At 43.8% G+C, this 20,702-nt stretch overlaps 1 long non-coding RNA gene across 9 annotated transcripts in view; it reads left to right on the top strand.

Moving 5' to 3' along the window:
- Positions 1 to 427: 427 nt before the first annotated feature.
- LOC113913971 overlaps positions 428 to 20,702 on the top strand; it is a 76,635-nt gene continuing 56,360 nt past the window's right edge. For 4 of the 9 annotated variants that reach the window (XR_003517323.2, XR_003517328.2, XR_003517324.2 and 1 more), the window contains exons 1-4: positions 428 to 598; positions 1,011 to 1,193; positions 11,400 to 11,490; positions 14,103 to 14,156. This is a non-coding gene — a long non-coding RNA (uncharacterized LOC113913971). Of the gene's footprint in view, positions 599 to 1,010; positions 1,194 to 11,399; positions 11,491 to 14,102; positions 14,157 to 14,784; positions 14,826 to 20,702 lie in introns of all 9 variants that reach the window. The other 5 variants (XR_003517326.2, XR_003517327.2, XR_003517331.2 and 2 more) reach the window with 3 other exon arrangements.

Here is a 20,702-nt window from a genome sequence, read left to right as displayed (position 1 = left end):
GGGCCAGATACTCTGTTTCTTTGTCTTGTTTTCCTCAACAGTAAAGGAAACTGAAGCCCAGAGAGTAAGAACCAGAAGGCATCTTTCCTACCTCCCTCTCCCATGACCTTCTCTCTAAAATGTGTCCCCCAACACCCTGTCCGTGCCAGTTGATCCGATCATGGTGGCCCAGCAATGCAGCCTGGCGGGTGTGGCTCTGCTTGGGCCCTGTGGCTTCCAGTGCTGGAGGCCCGCTCTGGGCAGCAGGCACTGTCCTCGGCGAGTGGCAACAGTCCCTGTGGCTTCCGGGGTGCTGTTGGCCTAGACTGGAGTAGGAGCTCTGTTTCTTCCTCCCCTGCTGTCCCTCTCATTATTCAGTGTCACAATGGCCTGGGCCTCGCTGACACAAGGCTTTGTCTGGTGTGACACATGGCCAAAAGAGGCCTGGAAATGGGAACCAGGCCACTGAGAGACAGCATCTCCTGGAAACATGGGCACTGCCCTATGGCCCTGTGTTGGCAGGATGGCTTGAGGTGAAGCTGAGAAGAAGGAGATGGGGCCCACAGAGGGCCTCTGCCCAGAGCTTCTGGCCACATGGATTTGGAGCCCGATCCCACTTGTGAGTGGAAAGGAGAAGGCATAAAGGGGGTGTGTGGAAGATACCCAAAAGAGTCCAGAACGTCATCGCTAATAATTATGGCTATCATTTATTGAGTACCTAGTATATGCCAGCCATTCTGTTGAGCCCTTCCCATACTCATTCTATCTGAACAAAAACCCTGAGATAGGTACTGTTATTATCCCTGTTTTTCAGACAAAAATGGGTTAAGGCACTTCCCCAAAGTCACACCATTAGAGAAAGGCAGAACAGAGATTTGAGAGCAAGTCTTGCTGACTATGAAAGCCATATTCGGTTACATACTTATTAAGTACTTGGCCTTTTGAGTTCTAGATGGTTCACAAAACAAACAGACTTGTAGCAACAATGAATTTAGTACAGTGACTTTAAACACCTTTTGTCTCCCCTACAGTTGTCCAAGGATTGTACGTCCAAATCCAGGCTGAGATCCTCAGTTGAGCTACTGGGACTCATCCACGGTATTCATTAAATGCCCACGGGGAGCTCTGCCTGGCACTCTCCTGTTCCTGCAGCTTGCCAAGTCTGTCAAGCGATTAACCACGTTCATACTGAGTAAATACAAGAAACTTGACTGGTAGGATTTTCTTTATTTTGTTGCCCATATGACGCCAAGTCAGTATGGGCTGGTAATATTTCAGTGCTTATTTTCAAGGCTAAGTCACAGTCTCTGACATCCTCAAACTCTTTATCACTCTGCTGGAGGAAAGTGGAGTAATTTCTGTCACCGTGCATAGATGCCCACTTCATACTCCACTCCACCTCATTCCCATTTTGTGGATTACATCTCTGACTTGCAGGGGAGGAGCAGAAATAGATAAGAGAGAAAATATCATGTCCATTTGTTATAAAAGAAGAATGCTGACTCAGAACCACCTTCCTCAGTATCTGTTCGGCCCCTGTCACCCAGCTAAGGCAAGAACAGGCAGTGACAGATGGATTTTACATATAATACATGTGAGAGGCCTAATTCATGAGTCTACAGCTAACTGCTACTATGGAGCCAAGACATAAAACTCAGCCACCGGAATGACAAGTATGTGGCCAAAGCAGACATTGCTAGTCAATCACAGCACTCCTTGGAATCAGGATGTGACCTCTCAAATGCTCAAGAGAATGCTCTCAGCAGCCATTACAAATCAATTAGAGTGCACGAGGTCAGGCCTAGTTTTAAATGTAAACCGGTCTGTGTGCTCCTTATGGGGAGGGACCCTACTTTATGAATGCATTTGTCTCCCCTCAATGTAACCTAATTGGTATAGTCTGAATAGCCCTCAGTGCTTGTTGAATGCATAAATGAATGAAATAGTGAATTAAGATAGCAATTTAGACAGACGTGACTTAGTCTTCTTCTGGGTCCTCTATCTTTGACGGAGGTGTTGGAGTCTTCTGGGTACCAAACTTGTGCTTTGTTCATGTAGACCCTCTCTTGCTGCTTTAGCTCTACAATTTTCCACACTGAGCCCAAAGCTGGAGAGCTTGTATTTGTGTCCTAGACATGTGTTTGTGAAATAATCCTTTGCCTATACCTTACCTATACCCTCCAACATATAAGTCAGACAAGACTCCATTGAGCTTAAGCCAGAAGACCCATTAGAATAATAGACACTAGGGTGGATTTTCTCAGCCTCTGATGACTAAGTTTGTGTTCCTGGGCCAAGCTTCTCTGCTTGACTTGTTCTTCCCTTGGGATGAGTTCTCTCCTGGGAGGCACCTCATGCAAATAACCTTGTAACAGACCTGCCCTGTCAGTTCATCAGAGTTTCCTAGTCACAATTGAATTCCAGCAGCTTACACCTAATCTTTTTCTGACCCTCTTTAGCCCACATGTGGGAGATAATATGTAGCAGTTAGTTATTGCTATGTAACAAATCACCCCCAAATTGAGTGGTTTCAAATAACAACCATTTCTTACTTCTCACAAGTCTACAGTTCAGCTGGGTGGTTCTACTGGTCTGGGTTGGTCTTGGCTGGTGTGGTCTGGGCTCACTCATGTGCCTGTGGTTAGTTTGTTAGGTGACTGTGGGTAGCTGGTCTAGGATGGCCTTGGCTGGATGGCTTGGCTGTGTTTTTCAAGACTCTGTTGGGGTCAAAGTTGATTACATGACCAAACCAAGAATCAGTGTGAGAGGACACTACTAAAGGGGGAGATGCAGGGAGGCATGAAAATGGGCCATGAATGCAGTCAATCCTACCACACCATTGAAGAGGATGTAGCCTTCACCAGTGGGAAACATGTGAAATAGTGCCTGGATGTGATCCTGATTCCCTAGCATGTTGGGAAAAGTTTCAAATCAGTGATAGTCATACTTTAGATGAATATCTTAGAAACAAAGGCCTCAATTAAAACACTCTCTGGTGCTGAGCAGGCTTTGGCCTTGATTGGTCTGCTAGGTTTTCCTCAAGGACCTCAGAAGATGAAGTAAAAATGAAGAACTTCCCTGGAGAGTCAAAGTTGGCTTTAGGGTCCCCAGCCACTTCCCCTCTGTGTCCTGAAAATACTTTCTTTATATCCACAATGACACAGATAACCAGCTTCCGGTTGCTCCCCATCTCTTGGCTCTTGTACCAAGATGGGCATCCTTCCACTTGCTTAGATTTCTACAGCAGCTGTCATCATCTGGTGATTTGGATGTAGTCGGTGTCAAGAGTGGGAGTGAGGATTCATTTTTGGTGCTTCCAGAAGCTCATTTCCTATCTGGTTCCAGTGGCAACTCTTTAGCCAAAGCAAGTTCTCAATCTCAACAGGGAAAACATTCAGAAAGCCCAGACTGATTGATGAAGCCTTTCTGAAAGTTTAATTCCCTTTGCTCCCATCTTCAACTAGCTGAGTCCTACTGCAGATTTGATTATTCTCATAGGCCAGACTAAAATGCCCTATAAGAATTATTGGATGTGTCAAGATTGCAAGCTGGCAACCACCTTTTGGGGATCATCTCAATTAGAGAGATCTGAAAAAAGCAGGTTTGCAGGTTCCTCATTCTTTGGTGACGTCCCTCCTTTAGGAATGAGCAGTAGGATTTTAAAGTCTTCTGCTCCTTGGGTGAGCAGACAAATGGCAAGCCCCTATTTCTTATATCCTGTACCCTTTAAAAAAAAATCTGAACCAATTCCAATCACCTTTCCCATTAATCTTGGATGTTAGTTCACAACCCTTTTCTGTGCAACACTCCAGCTAATCACTCCAATTGATTAGAGCTGGCAACTGAAATGAAAAGATTTATTGTTTTGAATAAGGGTGGACCAAGGATTCTAAGGTAAAAAAAAGGGTAAAACAGGTTATTATTATGGTTTGAATTGTCTCCCCTAAAAATTTATAGGTTGAAGTCCTAGCCCTCAGAATGTGACTTTATTTGAAAATAAGCTTATTGCAAATACAACTAGCTAAGATGAGGTTATACAGTTATGATGAGGTTATACTGAAGTATATGACCTACTCCAATAACACTAGTAACCTTATAAAAAATAGAAATTTGCACATAGAGGCACCCAGGAAAACACCATATGAACTTGAAGACAGAGCTGTATAAGCCAAGTAAGGTCAAAGATTGCCAGCAAATCACCAGAAACAAGAGAAAAAGCATGGAGCAGACTCTATCACAGCCCTCAGAAGGAACCAACCTGCCAACACCTTGATCTCAGACTACTAGCTTCTAGAACTGTGAGACAATACATTTCTGTTGTGTAGGCCACTCATTTTGTGGTACTTTGTCACGGCAGCCCTTGAAAACCCATACACAGGTCAAAGAGAATCTTGCTTATGGACCCAGATTATTTCTAGGAGGTTCAAAGAGACAGACAATTTTATTTTATTTTATTTTTTTAAAAGATTTTATTTATTTATTTATTTGAGAGAGAGAATGAGATAGAGAAAGAGAGAGCATGAGAGGGGGGAGGTTCAGGGGGAGAAGCAGACTCCCTGCTGAGTGGGGAGCCCGATGCGGGACTTGATCCCAGAACTCCAGGATCATGACCTGAGCTGAAAGGCAGACGCTCAACCAACTGAGCCACCCAGGCGCCCGAGACAGGCAATTTTAAAACAGGAAACCAAATAGACAACCTCTCTCCCCTCAGCCATAAATCTATTTACAAATAAAGAAACCAAAGCCCAGGGAAGTTATGGGGCTTAACTAGAGCCACTGAGCCAGCTAGTCAAGGCTGAGATTTAAGGTTAGGTCTTTTGACTGTCACTTTCCCATGCCTGATTTCAATGCATATTTTATTTTGTCATTTGCTTACATATACACCTTCTCTTGTTTACCATGAAACCTTGAAAGGAAGGACTGTATTCTTGGACTGTGGCATGGTGCCTCACATGTAGCAAGCCCTCGATAATATTGGTTACTTATAGCTAATATTTCCAGGGTCTTCCACAGGGTAATCTTCATGTTGACCCAAGAAATGGCGCTTTTCCAAAAGCAATGTGGATGTTGGAGAGAGAACAGGAAGCAAGGCTCCAATGTGTCAGGCTGTGGACAGCAACTCCCAATGGCCTGTAAGTGATCAAGCCCTGTCCACGGTCAGCCTGGGCCAGCAGCCTTCTGCTGACAATATGGTGCTCGGGTTGGAATAAGCCGCTAAGAAGGACCTGCCAACCACCCATAAGATCTAGGCCAGCTCCCTTCTGCAGCCACAAATTTATGTGATGTGCTTCTTTCTTAGAGGCAAGGGCCTTCTTACTTATTTCTACACCCACCTTGTTGCCCACAGCCCGGGGTTGGTCTCCTATCATGGCAGATTACCAGTTAGTGTGTGTCGGCTTGGACAGACCTTCTATGCAGCCGCCTAGCTGTTGAGCACAAGAGGAAAATTTACAAGGTGTTATTTTGCTAAAAATATACCTTTGAGGGGAATCTTATGCCTTGTTATTTGTAACTCTTCCTTTCCAAAGCTAGAAGAGTGTTGAAAGAAATCGTCATCAAAATGACACTTCAACACCTAAAATGTCTGCCCAAGTTTAGAGAACACAGCTTCAGTCAGTCCAGTCTCTGCAGGAAAATCTCCCACAAGGCACACGTATGATGTCAATTGTACATTGCGCTTGATTTTCCATAATAAGCAAGGGCTTGTAAGGGCTTAGGATGTGGAACTCATTTTATACCTATACATATAGTAATATCATGATTATATTAATATATTACAAATCTCAAATATATTAAATGCACTTATGAGATGACCTCATAGGACTCGCATTTCACTTTCATAATTAGTTTTGGTGTTTTTATGGTTTAAATGGGTTCCGAGGAACAGAATCTAATTTGCCATAATTGAACTGGTAGGAAGTCAGGATTGGTTTGATTTATGACAGCTACTCAAGACCTGCTTAGACTGTATAGCAGGGAGTCGCTGGAGTGTGTTTGGTCTGGCTACAGAATTGTGGGGCTCAAGAGCAGGGTACACACTGCCTGTCCCCTCAACCCACAGTGCCCCCAAGGAGATTTCACCCTCCAGCACACACTGGCTACACGGCTGGGGGTAGATGAGAGGACCACTGCAGGTGGAATGCACCGCGGCACTGCCAGGCTCTTCTCCAAGATGCCATGGGGTGCGTGTCCCACCCCATCCCTCCCTGCATCTGCTCCCAGGTCTCCTATGGGGAGCAGAAGGGAGAATGGGGTCTCCTGCCTGCTGATAAGACCTGGTAAGCCACACTGGGTGGCTTGGAATGGGGTGGGGAAAAGGAAGTCAGGTGAGGTCTGGGTCATGAGCAGCTGGGGTGGGGGGCAGGACCACCAGTGAGCTGAGTTCCATTGTCCCATCAGACTTCACTGACAAAACACAAAGTCAGAGATCAGTTAGGAAATGCAAGACCACCAGCAGTGTCTTGTGTGAAACTCAAGCAAGGCCCCCAAGCATGAGTCTCAGACAACTGCGCCAATGACTGCCCGTGAACCCAGCCCCACCTGGGACATTTGCAAAGGTGCTTTCTTTTTCATATGGGCTTTAATAGACGTGTCCCACCTTGAGCGTGTAATGCTTTCTTCAATGCTATAAAAGAGCTTAGCTAAACTAGCTAAACTAGCTTGTAAGACCTTGGGGAGTCACCTTTATTCTTGTTCCTCCCAAAGCACGTAGAATGGTGTTTTTTGACACACGAGGCACTAACAGACACCACCTAAGTCATATAAGTCACAAACTGGGGTGCTGAGAGTTAAAATATTCTGTCGCACATACATGGTGTTGAATTATAGTTTTCATCATGGCAACGTAGACTTCATTCCTGCCCACAGATTCCCATGCAGCATTTGAGTTAGAAAGGGGGTGAGGGGCAATTTCAAGACACAGTGCCAGAAAACGGATGGAAGAGGGAGGTTTCTGACAAAGATGTTGTTCGCTGGCTCAGCGCCTCAGCGCACATCATTGATATACATGCATCATAAAGCAATGCTGACTCTTCAGGGAGAATTAGATAATGACGTGCCCTGGAAACCATAAGAAAAATGGAGACACGCCTTAAATGTTGTGGTTAAAAGCTGGAAACCACAATCTCTCAGCTCCTTACCATTGAGACTTCTTAATAACAAAATCCCTTCCTGACTCTGCACATAATTGCCTGGAAGAGGGAGCAGGAGATGAGATCCTTCCATCCTGTGAGGCTCCAACGCCTATTGGACTAATGCACTGGTTCCCTGCTGTTGGAGGTCTTCATGCCAGATGTCTGCTGGGAGCAACATCACGAAGCCAGGGGATGGAAATAGCCTGGCTCGCTGGGAGAAAAGAGGATCTTGGAGCACTCTCTTCTTGTCCTCTTAAAAATACCAACCAAGCATTTTTGCACCTCAGCCAGTTGCCATAGAGACCATGCAGGGAACACATGTAAATATTCAGCATGTGTGAGACATGCTAAGGTCCTCCAGGGCAGTGTGGTTCCTCTTCCACTTGGCTTCTGTCTTTCTGGCCGGAGAGCAGCAGTTCACAGCCACATCAGTAGGCCCTGTGGTTTCAGGCCTCAGACTCGGGCAGCTCGTTTTTAAGGAACTCATCTGCCGGGAGGGGCCGGGAAACACCCCACATTTAGATCATGAGACCCAGGCTTTCAAGGCTTTCCTGCCACTTTTTGGTAGCAGAAGGTGGCTCCACGACCATCTTCTCATCTGTAAAATAGGGAACATGAAGCCCTTTTAATGTGGAGACAATTACGAGAAAAGACACAAGCTTTGTGAAGATGAAGGTGTGCTTAGCAGCGTTCTGATGTCAGTACTGTGTACTCCCAAAGGCTTGTCAGATCGGGTCCTGTTATTTCGGTGTTCATGAGAGTTAGGGGTTGGGCAGCAGTGTTCCTTCTTGGAGTTTGGGGTGGATGTCTCCACGGTGCACCATGTTCGACTGAAGGCAGGCAAACTCACAGGAGGAATCCCTAGGTCCCAGGGCTTTGCCCTGGCCTTTCTCCTTCCGATTTCCCGGGTCCTCCATGGTGATCAAGGGCCCTATCACAGCCTTACATCCACAGGAGAGCAGAAGAGCTCAGCCACTAGTCTCTTCTGACCCTTGAAAAACACCAGGTGCCTTCTTATACCACAAATACACCCCCAAGGCTTCGAGAAGTCCACAGATCCAGCAGCAAGAACCTCTCCCTCTAAGGGCACCAAGGACCAGAGTGTATATGTGGGCAAGGTCTGGTTGGAATTCCAAAGTCAGCCCCTTGAATTCCAGCTCCTTGTGTGCCTTTTGTGGGGTGTGGGTGGAGAGGCGGAGCCAAGGAGTAGGGTGTTGTCCTCGATGACTGACTGTCTGCTGCCACCCACGCTCTGGAGAGCTTCTTTCTCACCAGAATGTTCCCTCCTATCTCCTTGACAACCCGACACGTTGCTGCGGTGACAAGAGGAAACAGCAAACAAGTCAACCAGCTGGGCGGAGCTGGGCCTACTGGGCGGAGCTGGGCCTACTGGGCGGAGCTGGGCCTGCAGGGCCTTCCATGGTACTCTCAGTTTCAGGGTTCTAGGTTTGGGTTTGTGATTTAGTCTAGCGTCGCGGTGACCCTGAATTGCAGCCCTCAGAAGCAGGAGCCTGGCAGATGGTCCTTGTGCTGGGACACCAAGCCTGGGGCTCAGCCCTCCCTGCCCGGAGGTGCAATCTGCTGACGCCAAGAGCTCACCACACAGATTGGGAGAAGAGCAGGGGCAGCAAGGAGGGAGGGAAGAAGAATGAATGGGAGCTGGGGGGAGAAGAGAAACCGGCTAGGCAAAGAATTTCCCACGTTCTCTTCCCTAGACACTGTAGAGCCCAAATCTCCCATCTGGAAGGAAAAAAAAATACAGAGTCCTGATTTATGATAGTTTGACTGAATGATTTTCGACTTCACAATGGTGCGAAAATGATGCACATTCAGTAGAAACCCTGTCTGGAATTCTGAATTTTGATCTTTTCCTGGGCTAAGGATACACAAGATGATCCTCTCTGGTGCTCCTGGACAGGAAGGTGGCCAGAGCGCCCAGTCAGCCACGCGATCCCGAGGGTGGGCAGTGATACAATTACAGCCACCCAGGACCCACCCAACCATTCGGCTTGACACTTTCAGTTTCCATAAATTACATGAGACGGCCAACATTTTATTATAAAATGGGTTTGTATTAGATGATTTCGCTGTAGGCTAAGGTACATATTCTGAGCATGTTTAACTTAGGCTAGGCTAAGCTATGATGTTTGGTAGGTTAGGGGTGTGACATGCATTTTTTTTTCGACTTACAGTATTTTCAATTTATAATGGGTTTATTAGCACATGTTCTCATTGCAAGCCTAGGAAGATCTATAATATAAATACATATATACATAATATATATATGTATCAGAATTTCCATGAAGTTGAGAAGGGGGAATTATAGCATCTTGTGGGGATTTTTTTGTTGTTCCATTTGCATTCACTTTGCCAGGAAAGGAAGAGAATTAAAAAGCGAGACATTGGGAGAAGGAAGACCTGATACAATAACAAGTAGGAGCAAGCTGAGAACTCATTTATTCAACTAGTAAATACAGCATGAGCATTCAATATATCCCAGGCCCTGTTTTAGGAATTGAGGATACAGCAGTACACAAAACAGACAGAAGCTCTCATGGAGCTCACGTTCAAGTGAGAGAGGCAGGAAATAAGAATGACAAATTTCTAAAAAAAGGACAAAATTAAGAAAAAAAAATTCCGAGTAAGTAAAATATATTGCGCATGCACACATGCAAAAAGCAGAAGGAGACAAGAGATTTGTAAGATTTGCAATCTCAGATAACATCGCCGGGGGGTCCTCAGTGCCAACGGGGCATCTGAATCAAGTCCTGACAGATAAAGATGTGAGCTGTGCCGGTATCTGGGGCAAGAATATTCGAGACCAACCAGAGGTTGGTGCAGTGAAAGAAAGAGGATGCGTGGAGGAGAGACGGTAAGTGTCCGTGCAAGTAGGGCCTTGGCACCACTGAAGGGATTTGGGCTTTCCCTGTGAGTGAGATGAGGAGACATGGGAAGGTCTTAAGAAGAGAAGGGGCATGATTTGACTTCTGTTGAAGGGTCCCAGTGGCTGTCTCCTGGGAAATAACCTGAGACTGGAAGGCCGCTCATGCTCTTCTACTCAGTCTGAAGTCTGCTCTCACTTTGTTAAGGAGGGGAACTGGAAAGCGCTCAAGAGGTCAGAGACAAGAACACCACCAAAACTTGCTCTTACGTGATCAGAAGGGCTGAGAAACTGGAAATAAGATACTTTGGGTGTGATTCAGTGCTAATTGCTGGTGTTCACACACAACCTAAAATCCTCTTGGCTATCACCAGTGGTTTATCTCCCATCCCTTGGAAAATGTGGTCAAGAGAGCAGCCAAATATTCACCGTACATGGATATGTAATTTATCCAGTCCGTGGAGGTTCTCTGCAGGAAGTTGCTGTCCAGATATGACTTAGGAGATGCTAAGCCTGACCTCTCCTTAACTCCGTTGCTTGGGCAAAAATTCAAAATGTGAAATGTTTTATTCAAGTGCAACGGGGTCACCAATTAATTCACACACACTCAGACATGCAAAAATATGCATCTTCTTTGTTTTGTTTAAAAAATAAAAAACAACCCTATAGAATTTAGAGGAAAAGGCTAGACTTGCACACTCAGTCAGCATATCTCGGACTCCTCCACTATCCCCAGGTCTCCCAACATAGCACCTGGGTCTCTGATTGGTGGAGGTGTCATTACTACGTGGCTATGGGTGTGGGAAATAGCATGGTGAACTCTGGTGTTGGTGGGCTCCCCTGCTGAGTTTCTGGTCCTATTTAGTCTGTGCTAGTATCCCCAGTTGCCTCTGGTCGAGTTTGTTTATTGGCATGCAATGGCATGGGACATCGACGCTGCCCTTGCCCCTAGAAATCAAACCGTCTGATCTCACTGGCCTCCGTTTCCAAACCTCAGGCTTCTGCATTGCCAGTGATCCCTGACCCTCAGCAGAGCATGTGGGAATAAAGAGATACCAAGGTCCCTCCGTCTGCTAATGCTGCCCTGTCCCACTCAAGCTATGGTGCCAAGACAAATGTGGGGCTTCTCCTAAGTGCTTTCAGACTCCTCCAGGTTATATGGGGGAAAGTAGGTTACTTACCCCAATACTGTTAGTCTCCCCCTACCTTTCTGAATGCATCCATGGTTCCCTCTCCAATGAGGCTTGACTCCAAGGAGGAGGCGAGGCACCCTAAGATGGAAAGGTCTGACCCTGCTCCCATGTCTCTTCTTATTTCTGTACTCTCCTTGGCAGGAAAGAGTATGCCTTACCCCGCCTTCCTTTCTGGTAAGAATGTTCCCCTCAAAATATCTTTTCCTTTCCTAGATTGCCACCTGGCCTGCCCACTTCCTCGGGGCCGTGATGGTTGTATCAAGTGTGTCCCCAGAGAAGAGGACACTGGGACAGAATTAAGAAGGTAGGACGTTTATTGGGTAGTGACACTGTGAAGATAAAAGATTGAGAAAGCAAGACTGGACAGGGAGAGCCTCAGACCACTCTTAAGTTTTGGCCATCTCAACAGGGAATTCCAGAACACAGATCACTCATTAGAGGAAGCCCATATTGAAAAGAAATGGCCAGGCCTAGCACCCAGCTATTGCTCAGCCATTGGTTGCGGGATGCCCCAGGAAGACCACGGCCACAGCTCAAAAGGTGAAGCAGATCTTAAGGTGCTAATATCTGGAGGCTGTAAGCTAACTACACACCTTACAGCTGACCAGCAAATTCTTGAAGGGAGACCCAAATGGCCTCCAACACTGCCACCATTGTGGAAAGGTTGCTAAAGATATGCTCGATGGGGGGAAGGGTAAAATCACATCAGTTTAATATTTTCTACATCTTACATATTACGCAAGCTCCTAAAGTCTCACTGAGCATAATCTTCACCCACATCGTCTTCACTGCAGGTGAGGTTTATCCACTGACTGCAGCATAGAGCAAGTCACACAGATTTGACTTCTCCTGAGCCTCTCCTAAGAACGTCTACCCAGAACACAATTTTGGCATAATGGCCCTCAGAGAGCCTTCTGCTTTTTATCTGAGGCTTTCAGATAAAGACAAATTCCCCAAATGCCCATTTTAATTCAATGTGTGGAACCATCAAGTGCCCAGAAGTTAATTTAAAGCCACATGTTTTTTGTTTGGTTGGTTTGTTTTGGGTTTTTTTGCACCAAGACAGCATTCTGTGCACTGCCAGGGAAACCTCAGCGGTTTCTCAATAGCAAACTAACGGTGATGGATGCCTAAAAATCTTTAGCCAAAAAAAACTTTGTGAGTCAGAAGCCTATCATCCAACTGTCTGTTCACCAGGTTTCCTTCCTGTGAGTCACGTTAAGAAGCTTGACGTCTTCTTTCTCAGTTTTCAGCCCTTTTCTGGGTCAATCAATGGCAGTTGAAACCGTATTATAATTCTTGGAAGTGCTGATAGATGCGATTGGTCCTCTCTCCCAGACAGCCCTTGGAAAGGAAGTGGTGTAGAGGAACTAGAAAGAGGTGAGGAAGAAGTCTGTATGTGGATGGAGGGAGAAGCAGAAAAAAGACTAGAGGAGAAACCAAAGGACTAGAAATTTCTCACTGCCCTAGAAGTCAAAATATTTAGTTTAGTCATGATTTATCACAAATTGGTGGCCAGTTTCTTAGGAATGATGTTGCCAGAAGAAACGAAGGATTCCAGTTAAATTTGAATTCCAATAAATAATTTTTATTATAAAAAGGTCCAATGCAATATTTCAAACATACTTATATTAAGATTTTTTCATTGCTTTTTTTTAATTTTATTTTATGTTAGTCACCATACAATACATCATTAGTTTTTGATGTAGTGATTCACTATTCATTGTTTTTGTATAATACCCAGTGATCCATGCGGTACGTGCCCTCCTTAATACCCATCACCGGGCTAACCCATCCCTCCTCCCCCCTCCCCTCTAGAACCCTCAGTTTGTTTATCAGTGTCCATAGTCTCTCATGGTTCATCTCTCCCTCCGATGTCCCCACCTTCATTTTTCCCTTCCTTCTCCTCATGTCCTCCATGCTGTTCCTTATGTTCCACAAATAAGTGAAACCATATGATAATTGACTTTCTCTGCTTGACTTACTTCACTTAGCATAATCTCCTCCAGTCCCATCCATGTTGATATAAAGGTTGGGTATTCATCCTTTCTGATGGCTGAGTAATATTCCATTGTACATATGGACCACATCTTCTTTACCCCATTCATCTGTTGAAGGGCATCTCAGCTCTTTCCATAGTTTGGCTATTGTGGACATTGCTGCTATGAACACTGGGGTGCTTATGGCCTTTCTTTTCACCACATCTGTTTCTTTGGGGTAAATACCCACTAGTGCAATTGCTGGGTCATAGGGTAAAGCTCTATTTTTAATTTTCTGAGGCACCTCCACACTGTTTTCCAAAGTGGCTGTACCAACTTGCATTCCCACCAACAGTGCAAGAGGGTTCCCCTTTCTCCACAACCTCTCCAACATTTGTTGTTTCTTGCCTTGACAATTTTTGCCATTCTAACTGGTGTAAGGTGATATCTCAGTGTGGTTTTGATTTGAATTTCCCTGATGGCTAGTGATGATGAACATTTTTTAATGTGTCTGTTAGCCATTTGTGTGTCTTCTTTGGAGATGTGTCTGTTCATGTCTTCTGCCCATTTTTTGACTTATTTGTTTTTTGGGTGTTGAGTTTGAGAAGTTCTTTATAGATCTTGGATACCAGCCCTTTATCTGTAGTGTTTTTTTCATTGTTTATCTGAAATTCAAATTAAACTCAATGTCCTGTACTATTATTTGCTAAATCTGGCAAACCTACCCAGGAGAAATTTCCATCTCATTACCTTGGGTTGATGAGGGTGATAAGCTACCATATTGAAGAGGAAATAGAGACGATAGCGCCTATTTTTTAGAAGAAAGATCCAAATTACTTGGACTTGATAGTTCTTTCTGGGTCAGCCTCTGCCTTCTAGCTTCTAATGCTGTGGAGCCCTAAGCACTTGAAACTGACCATTGGTTCAAATCTCCCAGCAGGTCACTGAAATTGGACTCGCTGCCCTAGACTTGGCATCTTCTCTAACTAAGGTAAGCTTGAATTCCACAATTCTGCTAAGCCTCATTCTTGATTGAATTCCCACCATGTTTGTCCTGTCAATAGGAGAGATTTTGCCTATACCTGAGGTACTGAACTCTAAAGCAGTCAGTGGTGGTTTTGACATCCAGTCTATACCTTACCATTTGACTCTTCTCCCTCAACCCATGCCTAGGGTGTGTCTTTGAACCAAACACATCAACTGGCACCGCAATGCTGACTCCAACCCTCATCATCTTGTAGAACAGTGGTTGCCAAACATTTTGTGTTAAAAGGTCAGATAGAAAAATTTGGGGCTTTGTAAACCCTACAGTCTCTGTCAATTCTACCACTGTAGCCTGAGCAGATGTGTGTTCCAATAAAACTTTTACAAAAACAGATCATGAGCCAGATACCACAGACCATAATATCTAGAAAATCTTGTGATCTTGCTCTTTTTGCCCAAAAGTTTCCACCTTGATATCAATGCTGGCCTAGGAGCTCATGGGAACCACATCTTTTTTACTTGTTATGTTGATGGCTGCTTCATACCCTTATTAGGGGGTCAGTCCTATTTTACAATCTTGGTGCCCTAGTCTTGGACCTGGCAGTTCCCAGCTTTCTTCTCTTTTCCTCCACCAGCCTCTGAGGTCCCAGCATGTCTAGAGGATGAGCACACTCAAGTGAGTCAACTTCTGCTTTTGTTTCCATGCTACAACCAGGATCCACCCTCTTTCTTTCCATAAACACTATCTTAAAGACTTAGTTGCCTGTGCTTTGGACTGGTTCTGTCTCCTCCTTGCTCCTCTACCTGAGGAAGCTTTATCTTTCTATCACTGCTGCATAATAAGTCAACGAAACTACCAACAAGAGCTAGGCATGGTTTGCCTTATAATAGCTATGGATTTAGAGAAAGCCTTCCTCTCTTAGATAATTAAAAAACCCTGGCAGAAGCAGGTAAAAGCAGCCAGTGCACAGTTTCAGGGCTACGCACGTAGTGCTTCAGCATGAAGAAAAATCAACATCAATTGTATTGATGCTCCTATTAGAAGTAATAATACGACCTTGGAAAGACATTATTGTGTGAAAATGCAAGGCAGATTTCACAAGCAACTCAATACATGCATGAATAAATCCACCTATTCACAAGGACACTTTGGGACCTAATGAATGAATGTTAAAAATAACGTTTTAAATAAGAAAAGGACAACAAGTTTGAAAAAACTCTGCCCAAACCTTGTCAATAATGTTGATTGACGCTTGTTCCTGCTCTGGGTCAGTCTGACCCCCTTGTTCTACATGTCCTTTTACTTTATGGGAAAAGTGTTTCTCTCAAAGGTTGAGTGCAGGGCACCTGGGTGGCTCAGATGGTTAAGCGTCTGCCTTCGGCTCAGGTCATGATCCCAGGGTCCTGGGATCGAGTCCCGCATCGGGCTCCCTGCTCCTTGGGAGCCTGCTTCTCCCTCTGCTTCTCTCTATCTCTCTCTCTCTATCCCTCTGTCTCTCATGATTGAATAAATAAAATCTTTAAAAAAAAAGTTGAGTGCAATTAAAGGTTTTGTAAGCAAATACTATTATTTTAGTTTTTTTATCTATAAATTTTTTTATTGTTATGTTAACCACCATACATTACATCATTAGTTTTTGATGTAGTGTTCCATGATTCATTGTTTGTGCACAACACCCAGTGCTCCACGCAGAACGTGTCCTCTTTAATACCCATCACCAGGCTAACCCATCCCCCCAACGCCCTCCCCTCTAGAACCCTCAGTTTGTTTTTCAGAGTCCATTGTCTCTAGTGGTTGGTCTCCCTCTCTGATTTCCCCCCCTTCATTCTTCCCCTCCTGCTATCTTCTTCTTCTTTTTTTTTTCTTAACATATATTGCATTATTTGTTTCAGAGGTACAGGTCTGTGATTCAACAGTCTTGCACAATTCACAGCGCTCATCATAGCACATACCCTCCCCAATGTCTATCACCCAGCCACCCCATCCCGCCCACCCCCCCACCACTCCAGCAACCCTTAGTTTGTTTCCTGAGATTAAGAGATCCTCATATCTGAGGTCATATGATACATATCTTCCTCTGATTGACTTATTTCACTCAGCATAACACCCTCCAGTTCCATCCACGTCGTTGCAAATGGCAAGATCTCATTCCTTTTCATGGCTGCATAATATTCCATTGTGTATATATACCATCTCTTCTTTATCCATTCATCTGTCGATGGACATCTTGGCTCTTTCCACAGTTTGGCTATGGTGGACATTGCTGCTATAAACATTGGGGTGCACGTACCCCTTCGGATCCCTACATTTGTATTTTTGGGGTAAATACCCAGTAGTACAATTGCTGGATCGTATGGTAGCTCTATTTTCAACTGTTTGAGGAACCTCCATACTGTTTTCCAGAGGGGTTGCACCAGCTTGCATTCCCACCAACCGTGTAGGAGGGTTCCCCTTTCTCCACATCCCCGCCAACATCTGTCGTTTCCTGACTTGTTAATTTTAGCCATTCTGACTGGTGTGAGGTGGTATCTCATTGAGGTTTTGATTTGGATTTCCCTGATGCCGAGCGATGTTGAGCACTTTTTCATGTGTCTGTTGGCCATTTGGATGTCTTCTTTGGAAAAATGTCTGTTCATGTCTTCTGCCCATTTCTTGATTGGATTATTTGTTCTTTGGGTGTTGAGTTGGATAAGTTCTTTATAGATTTTGGGTACTAGCCCTTTATCTCATATGTCATTTGCAAATATTTTCTCCCATTCTGTCGGTTGTCTTTTGGTTTTGTGGACTGTTTCTTTTGCTGTGTAAAAGCTTTTTATCGTGATGAAATCCCAATAGTTCCTTTTTGCCCTTGCTTCCCTTGCCTTTGGCGATGTTTCTAGGAAGAAGTTGCTGCGGCTGAAGTCGAAGAGTTTGCTCCCTGTGTTCTCCTTTAGGATTTTGATGGACTCCTGTCTCACGTTTAGGTCTTTCAACCATTTGGAGTCTATTTTTGTATGTGGTGTAAGGAAATGGTCCAGTTTCATTCTTCTGCATGTGGCTGTCCAATTTTCCCAACACCATTTGTTGAAGAGACTGTCTTTTTTCCATTGGACCTTCCTTCCTGCTTTGTCAAAGACGAGTTGACCATACAGTTGTGCGTCCATTTCTGGGCTCTCTGTTGTGTCCCATTGATCTATGTGTCTGTTTTTGTGCCAGTACCATACTGTCTTGATGATGACAGCTTTGTAATAGAGCTGGAAGTCCAGAATTGTGATGCCGCCAGCTTTGCTTGTCTTTTTCAACATTCCTCTGGCTATTCGGGGTCTCTTCTGGTTCCATACAGATTTGAGGATTATTTGTTCCATTTCTTTGAAAAAAGTGGATGGTATTTTGATGGGGATTGCATTGAATGTGTAGATTGCGCTAGGTAGCACTGATATCTTCACAATGTTTGTTCTTCCAATCCATGAGCACGGAACGTTTTTCCATTTCTTTGTGTCTTCTTCAATTTCTTTCATGAGTATTTTATAGTTTTCTGAGTACAGATCCTTTGCCTCTTTGGTTAGATTTATTCCTAGGTATCTTATGGTTGTGGGTGCAATTGTAAGTGGGATCGACTCCTTGATTTGTCTCTCTTCTGTCTTGTTGTTGGTGTATAGGAATGCTGCTGATTTCTGTGCATTGATTTTATATCTTGGTACTTTACTGAATTCCTGTATGAGTTCTAGCAGTTTTGGGGTGGAGTCTTTTGGGTTTTCCACATACAGTATCATATCATCTGCAAAGAGTGAGAGTTTGACTTCCTCTTTGCCGATTTGGATGCCTTTGATTTCTTTTCGTTGTCTGATTGCTGTGGCTAGGACTTCTAATACTATGTTGAATAGCAGTGGTGATAGTGGACATCCCTACCGTGTTCCTGACCTTAGGGGAAAAGCTCTCAGCTTTTCCGCACTGAGAATGATATTCGCTGTAGGTTTTTCATAGATGGCTTTTATGATATTGAGGTAGGTACCCTCTATCTCTATACTCTGAAGAGTTTTGATCAAGAAAGGAGGCTGTACTTTGTCAAATGCTTTTTCTGCATCTATTGAGAGGATCATATGATTCTTGTTCTTTCTTTTGTTAAGGTATTGTATCACATTGATTGATTTGCAGATGTTGAACCAGCCTTGAACCCCAGGGATAAATCCCACTTGGTCATGGTGAATAATCCTTTTAGTGTACTGTTGGATCCTATTGGCTAGTATTTTGGTGAGAATTTTTGCATCCATGTTCATCAAGGATATTGGTCTCTAATTCTCCTTTTTGATGGGGTCTTTGTCTGGTTTTGGGATCAAGGTAATGGTGGCCTCATAAAATGAGTTTGGAAGTTTTCCTTCCATTTCTATTTTTTGGAACAGTTTCAGGAGAATACGTATTAATTCTTCTTGAAATGTTTTGTAGAATTCCCCTGGGAAGCCATCTGGTCCTGGGCTTTTGTTTGTTGGGAGATTTTTGATGACTGCTTCAATTTCCTTAGTGGTTCTAGATCTGTTCAGGTTTTCTATTTCTTCCTGGTTCAATTTTGGTAGTTGATACATCTCTAGGAATGCACCCATTTCTTCCAGGTTATCTAATTTGCTGGCATAGAGTTGCTCATAATATGTTCTTATAATTGTTTGTATTTCTTTGGTGTTGGTTGTGATCTCTCCTCTTTCATTCATGATTTTGTTGATTTGGGTCATTTCTCTTTTCTTTTTGATCAGTCTGGCCAGGGGTTTATCAATCTTGTTAATTCTTTCAAAGAACCAGCTCCTAGTTTCGTGGATCTGTTCTACTGTTCTTTTGGTTTCTAGTTCATTGATTTCTGCTCTGATCTTTATTATTTCTCTTCTCCTGCTGGGTTTAGGCTTTATTTGCTGTTCTTTCTCCAGCTCCTTTAGGTGTAGGGTTAGGTTGTGTATTTGAGACCTTTCTTGTTTCTTGAGAAAGGCTTGTATTGCTATATACTTTCCTCTCAGGACTGCCTTTGCTGTATCCCAAAGATTTTGACCAGTTGTGTTTTCATTTTCATTGGTTTCCATGAATTTTTTTAATTCTTCTTTAATTTCCTGGTTGACCCATTCATTCTTTAGTAGGATGCTCTTTAGCCTCCATGTATTTGGACTTTCCTCTTGTGATTGAGTTCTAGTTTCAAAGCATTGTGGTCTGAAAATATGCAGGGAATAATCCCAATATTTGGTACCGGTTGAGACCTGATTTGTGACCTAGGATGTGATCAATTCTGGAGAATGTTCCATGGGCACTAGAGAAGAATGTGTATTCCGTTGCTTTGGGATGGAATGTTCTGAATATGTCTGTGAAGTCCATTTGGTCCAGTGTGTCATTTAAAGTCTTTATTTCCTTGTTGATCTTTTGCTTAGTTGATCTGTCCATTTCAGTCAGGGGGGTGTTAAAGTCCCCCAGTATTATTGTATTGTTGTCAATGTGTTTCCTTGCTTTTGTTATTAATTGCCTTATATAATTGGCTGCTCGCCTGTTAGGGGCATAGATATTTACAATTGTTAGATCTTCTTGTTGGATGGACCCTTTAAGTAGGATATAGTGTCCTTCCTCATCCCTTACTACAGTTTTTGTTTTGAAATCTAATTTGTCTGATATAAGGATTGCCACCCCAGCTTTCTTTTGGTGTCCATTAGGATGGTAAATGGTTTTCCACCTCCTCACTTTCAATGTGGGGGTGTCTTTGGGTCTAAAATGAGTCTCTTGCAGACAGCATATTGATGGGTCTTGTTTTTGAATCCAATCTGATAGCCTGTGTCTTTTGATTGGGGCATTTAGTCCAGTTACATTCAGGGTAACTATTTAAAGATATAAATTTAGTGCCATTGTATTGCCTGTAAGGTGACTGGTACTGTATATTGTCTGTGTTCCTTTCTGGTCTATGCTGCTTTTAGGCTCTCTCTTTGCTTAGAGGACCCTTTTCAATATTTCTTGGAGGGCTCGTTTCGTGTTTGCAAATTCCTTTAGTTTTTGTTTGTCCTGGAAGCTTTTTATCTCTCCTTCTATTTTCAATGACAGCCTAGCTGGATATAGTATTCTTGGCTGCATATTTTTCTCGTTTAGTGCTCTGAAGATATCATGCCAGTCCTTTCTGGCCTGCCAGGTCTCTGTGGATAGGTCTGTTGCCAGTCTAATGTTTCTACTGTTATAGGTTACATATCTCTTCTCCCGAGCTGCTTTCAGGATTTTCTCTTTGTCTCTGAGACTCGTAAGTTTTACCATTAGATGTCGGGGTGTTGATCTATTTTTATTGATTTTGAGAGGGGTTCTCTGTGCCTCCTGGATTTTGATGCCTGTTTCCTTTCCCACATTAGGGAAGTTCTCTGCTATTATTTGCTCCAATATACCTTCTGCCCCCCTCTCTCTTTCTTCTTCTTCTGGGATTCCAATTTTTCTAATATTGATTCATCTTATGGTATCACTTATCTCTCGAATTCTGCCCTCGTGATCCAGTAGTTGTTTATCTCTCTTTTTCTCAGCCTCTTTATTTTCCATCATTTGGTCTTCTATATCGCTAATTCCCTCTTCTGC

The sequence above is a fragment of the Zalophus californianus genome, chromosome 11 (assembly GCF_009762305.2).
Source record: "Zalophus californianus isolate mZalCal1 chromosome 11, mZalCal1.pri.v2, whole genome shotgun sequence".
Taxonomy (NCBI): Eukaryota; Metazoa; Chordata; class Mammalia; order Carnivora; family Otariidae; genus Zalophus; species Zalophus californianus.
Note: the sequence above shows the minus strand (reverse complement) of the source record. Positions and strands in the feature narration are given on the sequence as shown.